This window comes from Elephas maximus, chromosome 24 (assembly GCF_024166365.1).
Source record: "Elephas maximus indicus isolate mEleMax1 chromosome 24, mEleMax1 primary haplotype, whole genome shotgun sequence".
Classification (NCBI taxonomy): Eukaryota; Metazoa; Chordata; class Mammalia; order Proboscidea; family Elephantidae; genus Elephas; species Elephas maximus.
This window is the reverse complement of record NC_064842.1, coordinates 16,663,567-16,682,436: the sequence shown is the minus strand read 5'-3', so window position 1 is coordinate 16,682,436 and position 18,870 is coordinate 16,663,567. Positions and strand designations below refer to the sequence as shown.

The window sequence follows — 18,870 nt, the reverse complement described above, 5'->3', positions numbered from 1 at the left end:
GGCAAATTTCTTGTTTGTTCAAACATCTCGATTGGTATTCCACCAATTCTTGGAGTCTTGTTTTTTGCTGATGTCATCAGACTAGCTTAGACCTCTTCCTTCAATACTGTTTTAGTCATTTAGTGCTGCCATAACAGAAATACCACAAGTAGATGCCTTTAACGAAGAGAAATTTATTTTCTCACAGTCTAGTAAGGTTGTAAGTCCAAATTCAGGGTGTCGGCTCCAGGGGAAGGCTTTCTCTCTCTGTTGGCTCTGGAGGAAGGTCCTTGTCCTCAATCTTCCCCTGGTCGAGGAGCTTCTCAGGCACAGGGACCCCGTGTCCAAAGGATGTGCTCTGCTCCTGGTGCTGCTTTCTTGGTGGTATGAGGTTCCCAACTCTCTACTTGCTTCCCTTTCATCTCTTGAGAGGTAAGAGGTGGTGCAGGCCATACCCCAGAGAAACTCCCTTTACCTTGGATCAGGGAGGTGACCTGAGTGAGGGTAGAGATATAATCCCACCCTAATCCTCTCAACATAAAATTACACTCACAAAATGGAGGACAACCACACAATATTGGGAATCATGGCCCAACTGGGTTGATACACACATTTTTGGGGAGACATAATTCAATCTATGACAAATACCATCAGTTCTTGATCATATGCTACTTCTGAAATGGCTGAGCAGGAACCAGTTCTTTTCAGTACGATGACTGTATGTTCTTTCCGTTATCTTTTGATGTTTCCTATCTCATTCAAAATTTGTCCACAGGATCCTTCAATATTGCAACTCATGGCCTGAATTTTTTCTTCAGTTTTTTCAGCTTGAGAAATGCCAAGCGTGTTCTTCTATTCTTTCCTTTTGATCTTCCAACTCCCGGTCTTTGCGCATTTCATTGTAATTCTTTGTCTTCTCGTGCCACCCTCTGAAATCCTCTGTTCAGCTCTAGCAAAGCTGGTAAGTGACTTTTTTTTGCCAGTTTCACCTCCAGAGCTCACCTGGCTCACTACACCAATAGGAGTGAAATTTTTTTTTAATTAATTTAGGGTTCTGCACACTGCAGCAATGCAGGTCTAAAACCGACCAGAATCCAATCCTAATTCTTCTGGTTTCTACATATGTTGACATTGAACATGACTCACTTTGAAGAAAGGAAAAGAAGTGGATCTCTGTAACTGGCCAAAGTCATAACTACTTTACAACAACACTTTAAGAGAAAACTAAAAACAAAACACGAGCTATTCAAAAGAGAAGAATGTAAGTAAACTGAGCAAAAAAAATAAAATTCCTGCATTTTCTGAAGGACTATAAGTTATCATTCTCTTTCAGTATTTGCCCAACAGTGTGTGCCTAATGTTTTTAGTGCATATATCCTACTTTCAAAATGGCAAATTTCCAAACGGTAAAATCTAAAAAAAGTAAAAAGTAATTTGTTTTACCTTTCTTTCAGCCTAACTGGCTTAGTCTTGCATACCCAGAGAATTCCAAAACCCCACCCAGGCTCAGCCTAGCAAGGTGGGCACCCAAGTCTGGGAAGTGAGACTGGTGCCAGCTCCTATGGAAGAAGGTCCCATCCACATGTAAATAACATCACAGAAACATACACTCCCGCTTACTGGGAGGCAAAACCCACTTTTCCTGAATCAACACGTGTTGTTAGTAAACATGCAACATTTGCTATCTGTAGGCACACTCACACATGGATGCATATTTTCAAGTTGAAGCCCAAGCCCCTGCCCCTTTGACAGTGTTCACCTAACATTCAGGCACTGTACTCAACCGCCCCCGATGCCACACTGCGTGGTGCAAAGCGAACCATTCACACCCTAATCAGCACAGCACCACTCTTTCGCAAGGGAGTCTCTGCCTTGGAAGGCGGAAGAAGGAAGGAGGGGGTAAAACTGCCAGGAGAAAATATCTTCCCAGGACTTTTCTCACCTTCTGGTTTTCAAAAATTGAACCTCAAAAATCTTAATTCTATGAGTCAGAATCAACTCGACAGGAACAGGTTTGGTTTGATTTTTTTTAATGCATTAGAATCCCAATGTAACTCAGAATTTCCAAAATTTTACTCTACACTCCCTCCGGGACCCGGAGGCATTTTCATCCCGATTTTAAATAAATAAGATCAAAGGCCCCCAAAGCACGTCCAATACACAAATTAAACTCCTGTCGGCCCCATGGTGCATCCACAGCACAGTGCCTTCACTGGAATCATCACTCCACTCCACCCCCACCTCATCCTGCTGACTCTTGAGCAGGTTTTCAGGCCTCACCTGTGAATACCACAGAACTGGAGCGTGGAGGCTATCTGCCTATTGGCAGTGTCCTCCCGAAAGGCCTCAGTGCCTGCCTGCTCTGTTCTGAGGAGAGGAATGCCAAACGTGCTGGGGATCACAAACAGTAAAGAGGTGGGTGCAGAGGACAGGCACTCACATTTGGGAGCACCAACTAGGTACTAGGAAACCCTGGTGGCGTAGTCGTTAAGAGCTACGGCTGCTAACCAAAAGGTCAGCAGTTTGAATCCACCAGGAGCTCCTTGGAAGCTCTATGGGACAGTTCTACTCTGTTCTATAGGGTCGCTATGAGTTGGAATTGACTGATGGAAACGGATTTACGAGGTACTAAGGTGAGTATGATCAAGCCATGGTCTTTTCAATTGCCCCATATACATGCAAAAGTTGGATAATGAAAAAGGAAAAAAAGAAGAAGAAATGGTGTGTTCAAACTGAACACGCAAAGAATATTGAAATATACCATGGACTGCCAAAAGAATGAATAAATTAGTTTCAAAAGAAAGACAACCAGGATGTTTCTTAGACATGAGGATGGCAAGACTTCAGCTTGCTTACTTTGGATAAGTCTTCAAGAGAGACCCATAGCTAGAAAAGGACATCATGTTTGGTAAAGTAGAGGGTCAGCAAAAATGAAGGAAACCCTCAATGAGATGGGTTGACACGATAGCTACAATGGACTCAAACGTACCAACCATCATAAAGATGGTGCAGGACTGGGCGACAAAATAGTAGGCTGCACAAAAGCCCTTTGCCCGGGGCAGTGTGTGTGAACCTGGCAGACAGTCCTCACAGGAAAGCCTTGCCCTGAGCGACACCTCCTCACCCAGCCATCTGCCATGCCCACGTCACCCTGGGGGTCCCACAGGCACCTCAAGCTCAGCATGTCCCAAACTGACCTCACCACCCCAGCCCACCCTCCCAGGGCTCCCCATCCTGAGGAATGCTATACCACCACTCACTTCTTCCCAACCCTCCTCACCTCCCCCTAGGGCACCATTCTCCCTCCAGGATGGCTGAGGCAGCCCCTCCAATCCCATCCCCATGCCACTGCCAGGGCAATCAGGTTAAAAGGGAAATCCTATCAAATCACTCCTGGGCTTCTGGGAGTGGCTTCTCCTCCAAGATATCCTAATTCCTAAAGGGACCCAAGAACCTTCATGATGGAATCCCTCCCTGCATCCCCAGCCTTACACTTGCCACGGCCTCCCCACTAACTCTGTACTCCAGCCAGGCTGACCCAATTCCTGGAAGCCACAGGGGTTCCCTCCTGCAGGCTTTGCATGTGGACTGCCCCCCCTTTTCTCCTCACTGGCCCTCAACGTAAGCACCCCTCTCCTGGGAAGCCTTCCCCAACACGCCCCACCCCAAAAGCCTCTTCTGAGTCCTCCCCCATTGTAGCAGTGACCACAGGCTAAATCTGCCTGTGCACCAGGCTTGCTCCCCCAGTGGGCTGTCAACTCCAGGGGGCCAAGGGCCACATCTGTCTGACCCACTTCTGTGTCTCCAACACCTAGCAGTCCTTGATCCAGCACCACTACCAGTTGCCGTCAAGTCAATTCTGACTCGTGGTGACCCATGTGCATCAGAGGAGAACTGTGCTCCACAGGGTTTTCGAGGGCTGTTTTCAGACACAAGCTACCAGGCCTTTCTTCTGAGGCACCTCTGGGTGGACTTAAACTTCCAATCTTTTGTTAGTGGCCAAACACATTAATCATTTGTACCACCCAGGGTCTCAGACCCACCTGGCACAGAGATTTGTTAAATGAAATGAACGCAACTGGTCCCTCCCAGGTTTGGGAAAAGCTGCTATCTCTGGGGCTGGCTCACACCCAGAATCAAAGGCCTCTAAGGAGCCTGGTCGATGGCAATGGTTCTCAGGCTTTAGCACACATCAGAATCACCCGGAGAACTCATTAAAACACAGAGTGCTGGGCCCCATCCCGAGTTTCTGATCCTGCAGGTCGGGGGACGTGCCTGGAAAGCTGCATTTCTAACAAGTCCCCAGAGCTATTGATGCTGCTGTCCCAGCACTGGCTTTGAGAAGTTGTTCTGGAGGAAGAGGGGAAAGGGAGAAGAGGTAGCCCAAGGCCAGTCAGGAAGTCTAAACAGAGATCCTTCCCTAAAAGTCCCTACCAGCCCATGTACTCCCAGCAAGTCTGGTTCACCCTTAAACACAGATCTCCCACCTGCCCCTTCTTTTTCTACTATTCCCTCAACCCAGTTAAACCCAGATTCCAAAATGAAAAGGGAAATCAGAAGTGAATGAGATTAAAGTCAGTGACCCACAGAGCCGGTCACAAGGGCATCTCACGACTGTCCCTTCAACTGCTCTGCAGAAAGGCCCGTTTAATGCTCTCAGGAGGTCCGGGGGCAGCAGAAGGCCACTCACTAAGGTTTTTGTCGCTTTGGGCATAAACAGTCACAAGTTCTAGCCTGCCTGGGAACTGAAAACTTCCCTTCCATCCTTAAACTTTTCTCTTTTATTATTAGAAAAAGGGAACACGAATTGACTGTTTCCTCCAAGGACTGACTCAAAAGCATATATGCATTAGGGAAAAGACTTCTGAACCCAAACCCATGAGTTTCTGCCAGGTTTGGCCTTCGCTTCAGCTTTTAAAATCACACACAAGGGACCATCACTTAAATATCTGAGCCGACTCCAAGCTTCTGTCTAGTAGGGTTGGCCTCAGGGTCTCTGTCAGCAGGTTCAGAAATATTCTAACACGCTATGAACTTTCAAAAGAAACTGAATACATAAAAAAAGAATCTAGGAGAAGAGAGAGACAAACTGGGTCTATCTTTCCCCTGTCAGTCAGCCCAGTCCTGGTGAGTCAAGCCCTGACATAGGGAGACAGACCACTAAAGAGCATCACGCCAACAGCTGCCTAGAACCTCCAGAATACCCCAAGCCTGCACTCCTACCAGCAATGCCCCTCCCTCTCCTCCCCAGGCCATCGTGCCCATCACTATCCAAGAATCCCACCAAAGCCTTTTAAATCATATTTCCTTAAAAACGTATGTGTGTAATGATGCAGTTATAAGAATGTAATTGTTGGAGAAATAGCAGTATACCCATAAGGTGGAATGCTACTCAGCCATTTCAAATGACACTGTTAAGTGAATTTATTAACAAATAAAGCCTTTCATATTGCCACATGAAAAAAAGCAGGTTACAAAACAGTATTATCCTTTCTTTTGGAAAGGGGAGAAGATGGATGGATGATGGATAGACGAATGGACGGATGAACGGATGGATGGATGATGAATGACAGATGGAGAGAAAGAGAGAGAGCATGTAAAACATTAACAATGGTTTTCCCTGGGTGGGGGGATGACAGATTTTTGTTTTCTTCACTTTCTTTACATTTTCTAAAATTTTTTACAAAGGACATGTACTATTTTACAGAAGAAAGCAAAATATATAAAAACATTCTTCAATAATTTTTCTTAAAATAAAAAGAAAGCAAGCACACAAATGTTAATTTAAAAAACTGTTCCAAGCCCCTTAAGTGGTTATCCAGGGCGGGGTAAGCAGAGGATTTAGAGACGGATCAGAAGGCTATAAATAATGCCTCTCCTTGCCCTCGTTCAGCCACCATCCTTCATCAGAAGACAACTGCCCCCAGTGGACCGCCAGGCACACAGAACACAGCCATCCCACTTTGAGGCCAGAGGCTCAGCTCCTCTTCTCAGGAGAGTGGTGAGAACATCACTTGGCACATGCAGACAGCAAGTCTGCCAGCTTTGCCTAATGCTGGCCCCTTAGTTAAAGGGTAGAAATAATTAATGAGTCTTTCCCCACAAAAGAAGCAGGATCCTAGTTTAGATCAGTGCAAGTGCAATAAAAACAAAAAACCCACGCCAGTTGCTGTCGAGTCGACTCCGACTCATCGAAACCCTCTAAGTGCAGCAGTGACCACATCTGACCACATCTCCTGAACCAAAAATTAAGATGTAATATGACTAATGCCCTACTGGGGTGGGGGTCAGCAAGCTATGGCCCTCAGGCCAAATCCAGCCTTGACAGCTGTTTTTGTAAATAAAGTTTTATTCATGTTCATTCATTTACTTTTTTTTTTTTTTTTTTTTGCTGCAATAGAGTCGAGTAGTTGCACGAGAGGCCTATGGCCCATAAAGCCTAAAATATCTTAAAATATTTACTATCTGGCCCTTTACAGAAAAAGCTTGTCAACCCCTATCTAGGACAACAGAGTAAAATATAACCTCAAATTATAGATTTCCCAGGAAATCTACAAAGGTCAGTCCCCAGAGTTGTATCAGAGCAGCCCAGTAAGGCTGGTGCTGAGGCGAGGACCCCATTACAGTTCTGCTCCTGACAGAGAGACAGACTTACCTCATCACCTGCCCACTACCTGGGAAGGCCCAAGATTGGAACTGGACAAGGGAAAGGCTGTGATGACAACCTTTTACTTGGTCACCCAGTACAGGGCGGTCCCTAAGTGCTGCTCATGAAGTGTCAGGCCTGGAGAAAGGGGGGCCAGAGGCTGACTTCCTGTACATCTCTTCTCCCTCCTCCTACCATTGTAGGAGCTCACAGCTGTGACCAATGTCACCTGCATCCCCTCTCCTCACCCTATGCTGACGAGTGCCAGTGTGGGTCCATGGCTTGCTCTTGAGCCAATATAAGCCCATCCCTTCCCCTCAGTGGCCCCCATAACAAGAGGCTCCTCGCCATGCAAGCACGGGGTGTGTGCATGTATGTGGATGTAGACGCTGTCACTCAGAGGACAGACACAGGCAGACAGACAGGCTGACGTGGATGGCTGCCTCTGCCACAAAGCCCATACAGAGCTCCTCTTGACTGCAGGGCAGGCTGCAGGGTGAGTTCAAATAATGACTCTGTCAGTGACACGCTAACCCATTGCCACCAAGTTGATTCTGACTCATGGTGACCCTACGGGACAAAACAGAACTGCCCCCAGGGAGGTTCCACGGAGCGCTTTGTGGATTCGAACTACCGACCCTTTGGTTAGCAGCCACAGCACTTAACCACTACGCCACCAGGGTTTCCGATGACATGCTAGTGTGACCTAAATGAAGTCATTTCAGCATATCTTGATGCTTCAGTTTCCACATCAACAGTGTTGACAGGAGTGAAGTAAATAACCCACATCGCAGCACTTAGGATGGTGCCTGGCACACAGTAGGTACTCCAAAATTGTTAGCTGACATGATTTGCAATGTACTGTGACCACACAGTCACCCCGGAATGAGGTTCTGACTTGGCAAGACTGAAAGGCCCATGAATGAGATCAGAGTCTGGATACCCTTTTATTTATATCTCCAACACTCCCTGCTAAGTACAGTACCACATGTGACTCAGGAAGGCAGAGTCATATGGGCAGGACAGTTGCAGTCTCTCTCCGGGCTTATTTAGCGCTGAGGCATCTTTCAGGAGAGGCATTCCAGAGACGCTGTGAGCACCCTCGGCACTGCTGTATCGCACACCACCATCTGCCACTGCACAGTCAGGGGCCATTCTTACAGGGGAGACAGCGGGGTGGGGGGGCAAAAACCTGACTCCTATGAGCAACCCGTGCTCCAAGCCACTGCACGCCCTGCTGCCAAATTTATCTTCCTAAAATGTATTTCCATCAAATGGCTCCTCACTGTCTGCAGAGTAAAGCCCAAACGCCTGAGCCTGGGGTTTAAGGCCCTCATAGTCAGGCCTCTACCCCAGTTCCCCTCTGCTGCAGCCTCTGCTTACACCTGCTCTGTGTGAACTCCGCTCCAGTCCACCAGGTCCTATCCCATGTGGCCCCCTCCTGTCCCAGGCAGCATGCCTCCCCCTTTATCTCTGCACTGGCTGAGTGTGAGCCTTGGGGCCTGGGAACCAGCTCTGCCCTTGTCTGGCTGGGCAGCTCTGGGCCAGTTACTGACCATTCTATCTGCTTCCCGACCTGGAAATTACAAGGTCAGTTCTTACAGCGTCTGATCTAAATGAGAGCAGGGGAAGTACTTTGAAATGTACAGCAGTACCATATAAATTCAGGGATTTGTTACTACACAGGCTGTAACGTGACTCAGCTCTGATCTAAGTCTTCTCAAGAGCCTTTTTTTCTGAGCACATGCAGCTGCCCTAAGCCTTCCAGTGTGGTCAGATACATACACATGTCTTTTCTCCTCAACCAAACCATAAGCTCCTTGTGGCCAGGCTCTCATCTCAGATGAGTCCTTCCCCACTCCCACGCCACACACAGGCTAATCCTGAGCACACATTTACAGGTGTTAGGTGCACTCACAAAACCACCGTCCCACATATACATATATATATACACACACACACACACACATATATATACACCCACTGCCATCGAGTCAATTCTGACTCATAGCAACCCTATAGGACAGAGTAGAACTGCCCCATAGAGTTTCCAAGGAACGCCTGGTAGCTTGTAACCACTGCGCCATCAGGGTTTCCAGTTTAAAGAAAGCCCGTTAAATGACTGCTTTACTTGAAAACCCTCCCCTCAACAACACCCTGGGGCCCCCAGCCCAGGCTCCTTATTCATCTTCCAGTGGGAAACCCTGCTGGCGCAGTGGTTAAGAGCGACGACTGCTAACCAAAACGTCAGCAGTTTGAATCCGCCAGGCACTCCTTGGAAGCCCTATGGGGCAGTTCTATGCTGTTCTGTAGGGTCGCTATGAGTCGGAATCGACTTGACGGCAATGGGTTTGGTTGGTTTGGGGCCTTTAAATTTGACCAAAATACTGTGGGTGGCTGTGGTAAACTGAGTAATGGCCCCCTAAATATGCTCATATCCTAATCCCTGCAACCTGTGAATATGTTACCTTATACTGTAAAAGGGACTTCGCAGGTGTGATTAAAGAGCTGGAGCTGGAGGATTATCCAGGTGGGCCCAATGTGATCACCAGGGTCCTTTACAAGAGGAAGGCTAGAGGCCCAGAGTCAGAGGGAGATGTGAGACAGAGGCAGAGGTTGGAATGACAGGATCACAAACCAGGGAATGCAGGCAGCCTCTTGAGGCCAGGAAAGGCAAGAGCACCAGAAGGCAAGCAGTCCCAGGCCCCAAGGCTCACAGCCAGTGCAGAGAAGAAGGGGCAGGCGAGCCACCTGGGACAGCGATTTTAGCTCAGTGAGACAAGTTCTGGACTTCTGACCTCCAGAGCTGTACGATAGTAAGGCTGTGTGGTTTAATGCCACTAAGTTTGCGGTAATTTGTTATGGCACCAACAGGAATCGAATACAGAGGCTGTTTTATACAAAGGCAAACCATTGGGTTGAGGAGAGGGGCTGTTTTCTGGAATCATTTCCAGATAAGTCCTCTAAAGTGACTTCATTTGGTCACTCCATGTGGGCCAACTAAGTGCCAGGCACTGTGTAGATGCTGGAATATGGCACAGGGCAGCTAAAAACACATTCTTATTCCTGGCGACAAAGAGTTCTGTCAGCTCTCAGCGTGAATACGCCCCCTTCTCCTACAAGCCTCTCTCCCAGGCTTGGTTTAACATTCGAACCATTATTGAGTACTTATTATAAGCCAGGCACTGTGCACGCGCTGGGGTTACCACGGTGTCCAAGCAGAGGTCCTGCCCTCAAAATACATCTCATTACTTTTTATATTCTTAATGTTTCAAAGGGTTTTGATTTTTCAAAACACTTTCACTTCAGATTTAATATTTCAGTGAAAGAGTAATAATAACAAGAACAGCTACCATTTATTACTTCTCTTTTATGTGCCTGTTATTTTATATTATCTCTAACCCTTAGGTCAACCCTGTTAAGTATTATTATTCCCATTTAAAACTGAAGCTCAGCAAGGGTAAGAAATATTCTTCTCCAAGTCCCAAAGCTATCAAGTGCTGGGCCTACCCATGCTTATCTGACTCCAGGGTCAAGCTCCTTCCTCTTACAGCCTAGGAAGCTAAGAGACAAATAGACAAGAAACCTGCCCCAAGTGAATAACATTTTCAAAAAATCCACAGCCACTCACTGGGAGACAAGCAAGGTTCACGCCCTGTCTACCCAGTTGGAGAAAACTATGACTCATAAAAATATGGAGCTGGCTGGGCTCTCAGGGCCATCTGGCCAAGCTCCGCACTCCTGAGAGCTCCACGGCCAGGGGGTGCCATACCTCTCAGCACCAGCAACCCCACCCATTAGGGACAAAACTTGGTCCTGAAAGCAGCTCTGTCCCAGTCATAAATGGCAGACAGGGGCAGGGGCCCCACACTGAAGAGCACCTCTGGGTATACAAGAACAGAAAGGAGTGCTGGGTATGTCACCCTCAGTCTTGCTGTACTGACCCCAGTACCAAACTTTATTAGTGTCACTTCCAAATACCATACACACGGCAGTTTTGACACCTGCACATGTCACTGATACATAGGTCAATTAACGTGTTCTGCCACTGGGGTCCCCTGCAACCCTTTGGTATTACATGTGTATGTAAAACCCTAGTAGTTTTTAAAACTAGTGAGTCAACTCAGATGAACGGACAACCCTAGACTGACAATTCACAAAGAGAAATAAGAAGAGGATCAGCAGAGGTGACAGGAGGATGGATCCTGGGGGATGGACGGCTGGCTCCCAGCTGACTTCCACCCTCCTTTGTCTGCAGGACTAGGTCCACAGGCGCTGGAACAGCCTTCAAGGCCTTTTACTATGGGCCCCAAGACACCTTCCCACCTTTAAATCTCGAGACTTCCCTCCATGCCCCAATGCTTCAGCCAGAATGGGCCCCCTACCCCACCCCAACTCTCTAACCATCCACCCCTGGTTTTCCTACTTCCACATGTTGCTTCCTCCTCCTCATCCTCCTCCTCCTGGGATACCATTTCCCCTGGCGAAATCCTCCTCCTCCTCCTCCTCCTCCTCCTCCTTCTCCTGGAATACCATTTCCCCTGCCGAGATCCTCCTCCTTCTCCTCCTCCTGGAATACCATTTCCCCTGCCGAGATCCTCCTCCTTCTCCTCCTCCTGGAATACCACTTCCCCTGGCGAAATCCTCCTCCTCCTCCTCCTCCTCCTCCTCCTCCTCCTCCTGGAATACCATTTCCCCTGGCGAAATCCTCCTCCTCCTCCTCCTCCTCCTGGAATACCATTTCCCCTGGCGAAATCCTCCTCCTCCTCCTCCTGGAATACCATTTCCCCTGCCGAGACCCTCCTCCTTCTCCTCCTCCTGGAATACCATTTCCCCTGGCGAAATCCTCCTCCTCCTCCTCCTCCTCCTCCTGGAATACCATTTCCCCTGGTGAAATTCTCCTCCTCCTCCTCCTTCTGGAATACCATTTCCCCTGGTGAAATCCTCCTCCTCCTCCTCCTCCTTCTGGAATACAACTTCCCCTGTCAAAATCCTACTATCCTGATGAAATGTTAAATTCACCACAGTGGTCACCCCATCCCCAAGTCACTTCTTTTCCTTTGAATTCCCTCATCTCTTGATGGTCCACGGTCACCAAACAATGCACTATGTGGTAACCCTTGTGCATCCGTCCCTAACTGCATGGAAGCTCCAGGAGGGAAGAGACCTAGCTTACCCAGGTCTACATTCCCCATGGGTTGGGCACTCTGTCTTGTACACGCCAAGAGTCTAATACCCACATGATTCAGTGTGGCAGGGCCCAGACACCAGGGTGCTCCCTCATTAGATCCCAGAACCAAAGTCACAACGGGGGCTGCAGAGCACCAGGAAAACGTGTGGGTGCCATCACCTGGGATGATTCCTCAGTTTCACTCCACTCCTTGCTTATGAGAGAACTGACAGGAGAGAAGGGGAGAAAAAAATACAGCAGGCAGTTGTTCTCAGAAGACACATCTGCCCGGCCCACTAAACACAAACTGCACACACACAAGCTTGACCAGGAAACCCAGCAACCTGACCCGTAACACCAGGCCCAGCCCTTTGCTCTACCAGGCACCAGCTATAAACATGGTCAGGATGAAGACTGCCAAACTTTTTTTTCCCCCAGTTTCAGAAAGATTTGAGATGTTTGCTCAAGCACCTGTCAAAGAGTAACCACCTGCAGGTTACAAGGCAATAGATCCTTATCTTCACCCTCTTTGAGCCAGGATTAGTGCCAAGCAGAAAATGGGCTGGGCAGAGAACAAACACTGGGCTAACCACCCCAGGCTCTGGCTTTGAACTTACATTTTCTTCTTGTATAAACAGTTCCCAGGACCCCTCATCACCCCACGGGATGGCAGGAGCACTGCCACCAGGTCCTGGAGTTCCAGACATCACAAGGAATGCACCAAGGGGTGCTAGAAAAGGCCCAGATCCAGGCCCAGCTTGGCCACTAACCACCAGTGACCTCAGGCACACTGGTTCCCCTGTGTGGGCCTGTGTTTCCTCATTTCGTCTGGTAAAATGAGGTGACTGACCTAGAGGATCTCCAGTTTCCGGAGATTGGGACAGGACCGTTTACCTGCTGAGCTGAGCGCAGAAGGTCAAACAGTACACAGCTGTTCCAAAAACTGGAATTTAACAGAATCTAGAATTTTTTTTTTTTAGAAAGAATAATGAGAAAAAGAATGTACGCACTGCCCCTTCTAGACAGCCTACGAAAACAACGGCAGGGGAGGGCTGGGGCTAGCCCCCACTTCACAAAGGTCCAGGGGGGAAATCAAGCAGTCACTCAGGAGTCAGACATCTGGGAAAACCCAGTGGGATGGTGCAGAAGTGGGAGAGAGGGAGGGGCTGGGGTAGTGGTTACTTGGCTGCACGCACCTGTCAAACGTGCAGAACTACACAGTGGAAAGGGTGAATTTGTGCACAAATTACGCACCAATACAAAAAGATGGAAAAACAAGTTCCACAGGTACCTCAGCTCCCTTGTGTCTAAAACTAACATCACCATCCTCTCCAAACAGCTCCTCCTCCCCCTGCACCCTCTGTTTTAAGCGACACCATGATCCAGCCATTCAGCTTTCCCCAAAACTTAAACTCTCAGCCGTGTCCAACCAGCACTTGGTCTAGAAATCCTACCTGCATAAATTCTACTGCTCCAGGCCTTGCATTGCACCTCCTGCACCTCCCTACACACACCACCCCCTGTGACTCAGGCCACCCTCACTTCTCACAAGCTACCTTATCAGGTTCCTCCCACAACCACCTGACCTGACTTCAACCCGCTCTGGCCCTGCACCCTGCAATCTGGCCACACCAGACTTCTCTGCCATGCTACAAGGCCCACAAGCCCCCTTAGACGCTAAAGGTCCACATCCCCAGGCCTTTGCCCCTGTTCGGACCTCAGCCTATGAAGCTCTTCTCCCTGCCTGATACCACGCTCAGCCTTCAGGACCCAGCTCCTAAGCCTCCAGTCCAGAGAGCCATTTCCCAGCCCCTTTTCCAGCAGAACCAGGATGGCTCCCAGCTCTGAGTCCCCACGACAGTCAGTTTATGCCCCCTTTAGGTCTGCGGAGTTGCCTCGTACCCACTCATCTTCCCCAGCACTATGTGCACCTGCAGAGCAGGGAGACCACCTCCCTTACTTTCCTGGCACGCAGCCTGCAGGTAGACCCTCCTGAATAGCAGGTGCTCAGGGAACCTTTCGGGCAGAACGGAATTGTCTGGGGCAGCATGCCAAGCCATCCTGGCCCCAACCCCACTGCTGAGATAGAATGCCAAAGAAGAACAAGTGGCAGCAACCCTGTTGGAGGGACCTAAACTCAAAATTGCAGCTCACAGGGGCTGCTTCTACAGGAAAGACGGGAGACTCATTCCAATGTGCTCCCTAAGCTAGCCTCCCATCATGCCCCTCACACTCCATACCCTATAGTGAACTAGACTACACTCACCCCAATGCCTTTGCTCAGGGAGCCACTGTCTGGACCAAGGCTACTGAAAGTGTGGCCCACAGATAACATCGCCCACAATGAGATATGTGTGTACAAACTTTTATAGCAATTTTGCATTGCCATGACTCTTGCATTGTGTTTTTCAAGAGCAATAAATGCGGGAGGCGGGGAATAAAACCTGGTCTTTCACACAGTTTGAGAAGCACTGCTCCCCACCCCACCTCCTCCTAAGGAAATCCTGCTCATCCTCAGAGGCCCAGCTAAAATACCTTCTCTCAGAAGTCTTTCAGTTCCCAAAAGCTAGAAGTGGTCTGACCTAGGGTCCCTCATGCAAACCACACTGAGGGCATGTAGGTGGGACCTGTGTACCCCATACTTTAAGTTCTCTGAGGTCAGGGACCTGGTCTTGTTCACCTTTTCTATTCCCCACAATGCCTGTCTCAAGGCAGACAATCCATATTTGTTTAACATGGAGTAAATAACCACAGAAGCACCTATGATTCCCAAGCAGGCTTTTCAGGGGCAGACCTGGAGGGCCCTGACCCTTGGGGCACACCAGGCACTTTCCAGATTTAGACCAAGCTGAATCTCTCTCCCCCAGCCCAGGCTACCTCTCCTGCATATTCAACAAAATTGAGCTGGGGGGAGGGGACAAAAAGCAAGTCAAAAAGGGGACTCGCTGCTTAGGCGGCACTGGGTTTCTGTTAATGGTGGTAAATAATTTGGTACAGGATAGTGGTGATGGCTGCCCAACATGATGAATGTAATCAATGTCACTGAACTCTACATGGAAGAATTGTTGAGATGGCAAATGTTTTTGTATGTAGTTTTACCACATAAAACTAAATTAAAAAAAAAAAATGCAAGTCAAGCTCTCTCAAGACACGAACTCGGTTACTGCCCAACAACAGATTCTGCAACATCCTCAGATGCCAGTTGGAGTGAAAAACACTCATGAACTCTCCCATGAATTTTTCTGTGCATACACACACTGAAAATAAATCACACCCAAGTATGAGGAATAAAGAGATTTCCAGGATCATTTCCAACTTTAAATATCCTGTGGTCCCCTGATCTCAAAGTGAAAGGTCAAGCATAGCAAAAGGCCTGTGACTCCACAACAAACAACATGCTTGCGGACAGACCAATGGACACCCACTGGGGTTTCCCAAGGTACCTGGACAAGCCCCTCTCCAGGTATCTCACTCAGTGTCCTGGCCCCACCACAGGGTCATCAGACTCCAGCCCTCCCACTGGTGCAATTCCAGAAAGAGCAGGGTGACCTAGGCAGCCCCCATGCTCCCACCACCTCTCCTTCCCACTGGCTCTCCCGAGTTTCTGGCTGTTAACAGGAATGCCAGAACTATATCCAGATACCACTGTCAAATCAAGACAACTCTCTAACCAAATATTCCTGTCTAATTTTGCACACAGCTCCAGTTTCAACTGACAAAGATAATGACTCAATGCCCACGGCTCTTAATGGAAAATTATCCTGCCAAGTTTGGAGCTTCCCAATAATAGACTTTTTTAAACTTCTCTTTGAGAAGTGACCCCCCTGTCCTGAATCTTTTCTACAAGCAACAAAGGGCATCCCAAAGACCCTGCAACTGACCAAGGAATGATACAGGAAAACCCTGATACATCCCCAGAGCATGAGTTGACAACCAGAAAAGGAAATTTATGGTAGGGGCTTAGGATTTTTCCTTGCGCAGGCCTTACACAATAATCACTGTTTTTCATTTTTCTGTATCTGCATCAGTTTGGGACTCAGACAGTTGAGGCATAAATTCCAGGCAAAATCTGGACTTAGAAGTAAAGCATCTTTCTCTAAACAAAAAGAAACGGCACACTATCTTTATGACACCACTGCTTCGATCGACTATAAAAGAAAACCAAACCAAACCCATTGACGTCAAGCCAATCTCAACTCAGAGCGACCCTATAGAACAGAGTAGAACCGCCCCATAGGGTTTCCAAGGAGCAGCTGGTGGATTCGAACTGTCAGCCTCTTGGTTAACAGCCAAGCTCTTAAGCACTGCACCATCAAGGCCCCAACATGTCATAGTGCACCATGACCTTCCCAGGAAGCCTCTCTAAAGGAAGAAGCAGGTGGTACATGTACATACACACACGTACATGTGAAACGCAGCCAGACACTCACTTCCTGCATACACAGGTCTGACTCCATCCCAAATCACAAGACACAGAGCTGTCTGAGCAAAAAGTGAGGGTGAGTAAAGCGTTACCATGGAAAACCCACCTCTGGATAAAACCTTTCTGCCAGCATTTAGATAGCTTAAACTTGTCTGCTTACTATTCAAAAGCTGTTCCAATAGTTGTTTCATATGAACACTCCCCAAAGTTTTCCAAGGTCCCCAAAGGCAAATGCCACCAGTCTCCTACTTCTTTTACACTCCCCATGCAGCCAATCACTGCTAGGTAAATGCCCATGGAACCCAGCCTCCTAGCTCTCCACTGGCAGGTGGGGTCAATCTACATGATGTCTACCAGTGGTCTGGGGCAGGGGACACAACACTACCCAACTACAGGTCCCCAAAAGGCCCTGGCAACACAGAGAGACGCTTTTTGGAGTCTTAGATCAGTAGCTGTCAACCCCTATAAGGAACAGTGGGCAATGTTTGGAGACATTTTTGATTGTCACACCTGGAGGGGAGGTGCTACAGGCATCTAGTGGGTAGATGCCAGGGATGCTACTACACACATCTTCCAACACACAGGCCAGCCCTCCACAACAGAGAATTATTCGGTCCAAAACGTCAGTACTCCCATGGTTAAGAAGCCCTGTCTCACATGACATTCCAGCTCTGAGGGAGGTGTAGAGGTGCAGAAACCACCAGGTTCACTTTTTCTTCGAGTCACCTGAGGCCAGGGCAACACTTAGAGCAACTTTGCATTGTCTACGTTATTCACAAGGCTCAACAAAACCGCCCAAAGCCATTGCTTGAGTCTTGAAGATGCTGCTCCTATGAGCCACCAGCTCCCCTTTTGTCTTTTTTCAGGAGAGTCTTCCTCCAACAGAGACAGTCTCCCAACAGCCCTCTTGCGAGAATGACCCACCCATCCATGGCATACAACTGGCAGGCTGACATTAATTCATGCTCAAACCCTTTGGCAAGGAGGTAGGCCTGGCATGCCCAGTTCTCAGGCCTCTGTCACGTAGACCCAAGGCCCAAGTGTGCGTGGACAAGTTTTCCAGTGGGCTGCAGGCCCGACCCAAGCTGGGAAGCTGCACAAGCCTCACCCTTCAGAAGGTTTATATCTCTCACCCAAATGGAGGGTCTCAGCACCCAGACCTGCCCCTGCACCGTTCCCTCCGGGGAACCCAAGCACATGGGAAAACCGGCCTGGGTTTGGCAGAGGGGAGCTGTGTGGCCACTATGCATCCAGTGGGGCCCAGGCTCGAGTTTAGGGGATTAAGCCCAAAGCACTCACAAGACCTCTAACGTCTGGAGAAGTAGCAGGAAGGACCAAAGAAAAAAGCAAACAAAAGAAAGGACCCCAAACCTCCACCTGTGAATCCCAACAGCTGGCTCTGGCCAAGGGAACCAAAGTTCAGACACAAACCTGCACCCTGACGCAGTTAGAGCCCCTCAGTCACGGGTGAAAATTGCACGGGGGCCCGGGAGTGACGAGAACCCTATCGTGAGAAAACGAAGCAGGAACGCTCTACTGGAGACCACGAGGCACGGACTTTGGAGCAGCCGGTCACCAGGGCTTCCTTGAGCGTCCCGGGGACCCATGGCTCGGCACATGGGCCTCATCCCCTCCTCGAGGCTGGTCCGGATGGGCGAAGGTGGGTGCGGAGGTAGGCGACAGCTACAGAGCCCCCACCCCGCATCCTGAAGCGCGCCCACCCCAGAGCTCCAGGCAATTCAAACTTGCCAAGGTGAAGCCGCAATGTCACTTAGGGAGAATGCAAGAAGGGCCCAGGCGTGTGCTAAGCCCGGCTCTGGCCGCAGGCAGACGGCGCCCCGGGCACGCGACAGGCCGAAGGGCAGCAGCCTTACCTGGCTGCTGGAGCCTGGGATCCGCGGTCACCTTCGCGCAGCGTCCGCGCGCTCACCGCAGCGCTGAGGCCCAGCACGCGCTCCGGATCTGTTTACCAACTCGCCCGCGCCCGGGTAGACCCAGCGCCGGGCCAGCCCCCGCCCCGCCGGCCTCTCCCATTGGCTGCGCAGCTGTCGCCGGCCGAACGCCGCGCAGCTCCGGGAAGCGTGCTCGGCCCGTGCACCAGGCCTGCGGCCAATCAGGACCGGGGGCGGAGCGAGAGGAACCAATGGGCGGTATCTCTAGCGAGCCGGTCTCCGCCCATTCTCCCCTCTGGCACCTCCCAGCTGCCCTTTCCCCTTGTTGGGACCGCCCGGGCTGCGTGCCTGCGGTGGTGCTGGGGCGCGGTGCGCGTGCGCCCGGAGAACGGGCTTTCTCCGCGGCCAGGTGCTGTAAGTGGCCGCGGGGTGGGCCGTTCGTCCGTCCCTCCCTCCTGCTCTCCGGGCTGTAGAAGCCGAGACTCCAAGCAGGTCTGGGAGAGGAGGCCCTGGAAGAGCCGGCGGGCCTGCGGCCGGCCGCGGAAGGGGTACCTCCTGGAGGACGGGGGAGGCTGCCCCTTGCTCCGCCTTAGGGAGCCACGGCCCCTTGCCCAGTTTGCGCAGAAAGCGCCTGGAGAAGTGGGAAAGGCGGCGTGCGCCCCTGCCCCTTGTGTTCAGCTTTTTCCTCCGGCCAGTGCGTGTTAGCTTCTGCTGTGGGCGCCATCCTCAAAACAGGAAGGCTGCAGGGCCCTGGGCGTCA

The 18,870-nt window shown here is 49.8% G+C and overlaps 1 protein-coding gene across 1 annotated transcript in view; it reads right to left on the bottom strand.

Annotated features, from left to right (window-relative positions):
• Nucleotides 1–18,219, bottom strand: part of COQ8A (coenzyme Q8A) — a 50,518-nt gene extending 32,299 nt beyond the window's left edge. Inside the window, exon 1 of the mRNA XM_049868074.1 lies at nucleotides 18,093–18,219. The gene's annotated coding sequence lies outside the window, so the exon portion shown is untranslated. The remainder of the gene's footprint in view (nucleotides 1–18,092) is intronic.
• Nucleotides 18,220–18,870: the final 651 nt, after the last annotated feature.